The 1,552-nt window shown below is 41.9% G+C and overlaps 1 pseudogene; it reads left to right on the forward strand.

Moving 5' to 3' along the window:
• The first annotated feature begins 594 nt into the window (after positions 1-594).
• On the forward strand, positions 595-1,021 carry LOC125350285 (annotated as a pseudogene).
• The last annotated feature ends 531 nt before the right edge of the window (positions 1,022-1,552 follow it).

The raw sequence follows: 1,552 nt of genomic DNA on the forward strand, positions 1-1,552 counted from the left end.
TCTCTGATATATGACTGTTAAGAAAGGGAGACGGAGAGACAGTAGAGACCAGGTCTGTGAAACCAAAAACTGCTTGTCAAATGGAATTTCCCACAGGATTGGGGCAGCAACCCAACAGTATGTAACTAAAACCAAACAACTACTCAACATATAAAGGTCAAAAATCGACCTCTCAGTGGAATACAATAGCTCAAAAGCTATGTATGTACGTTCATATAAGACTACTGTCGAAATATTGTCTAATATCGACATTACATTTAAAGCCCTAGGCGAATATTCTTGGGCTTGGCCACGTGGCTACTGTATATGTTCTTGATACATTGTGTATTGTATATATGTCTACCTGACCTAGAGAAGGGAAAGAAAAACAGGGCGTAAGATATCACAAGAAATGTACACACTGCCCTACTATGTAACTGTACCCTTTTTGCACAACACCTTGTCAAAAAATTTTGTGTTCAATTAGTAAATAAATTAAATTTAAAAAAAAGAAAACATCAACAGAACTATTATTGAGAAACTGTGGTGTAAGTAAGATTTAAAAATGGAGCAAGGACTCAAGCATCCCGGAGCCAACTAGTGGTCCTCGTCTGCTGAAATCTTTGCCTGAGCCACCAGGCGTCCAGCCTTTTACTCGAGATGAGTGATAAACTAGACATGTCTGAAGTGGAGACGTTTGACTGATCAAAGTTGAAGAAAACTAATACTGAGGAAAGAAACACTCTTCCCTCAAAGGAAACTATCCAGCAGGAGAAGGACTGTATCCAAACATCCTAAAATGGGGACATCCTCTCAAGAGCAAGCTCAACACCACCTGGGAGGCTTGTTTTTGTAAAGGAATGTGTAGCAATTTGAGGCACCTGCAGATGTTTTCCCTAGCTATGTTCCCTAAGAGGTCAGCAGTAACCAAGTTCCCTTAAATTTGTTTTTAAATTGAAATTCCAGAGAGCAGATGCACAATAATCTCACTATTGATGGCCCTTCTGTGTAACAGAGCAAGCCAGTTTTAACCTAGTAGGTGCCTTCATTGCTTATAATCATTAAAAAGTTGAATGCTAAAAAAAAAAAAATGGAGCAAGGGAGCTGGGAATATGGCCTAGTGGTAGAGTGCTTGCCTTGTGTACATGAAGCCAGAAGTGGTGCTGTGGCTCAAGTGGTAGACTGCTAGCCTTGAGCAAAAGAAGCCAGGCCCTGAGTTCAAGCCCCAGGACTGGCAAAAATAAAAAGGAGCTAGTCTAGCCAGGCACAGTGCAGTATGCTTATATTCTTAGCTTCTCAGGAAGCTGAGGTAGATGAATCCAGACATCTGAAGCCAGTGTGTACAACACTTCCAACTCCCTCCTCAACAGACAAACAAAATACGAGCCATTCTTTTTTTCTTTTTTGCCAGTCCTGGGCCTTGTCAGGGCCTAAGCGCTGTCCCTGGCTTCTTTTTGCTCATGGCTAGCACTCTGCCACTTGAGCCACAGCACCACTTCTGTTGCTGTTTTCTATATACGTCGTGCTGAGGAATCAAACCTAGGGCTTCATGTATACAAGGCAAGCAAGCACT

The sequence above is a fragment of the Perognathus longimembris genome, chromosome 4 (assembly GCF_023159225.1).
Source record: "Perognathus longimembris pacificus isolate PPM17 chromosome 4, ASM2315922v1, whole genome shotgun sequence".
In the NCBI taxonomy this organism is placed as follows: Eukaryota; Metazoa; Chordata; class Mammalia; order Rodentia; family Heteromyidae; genus Perognathus; species Perognathus longimembris.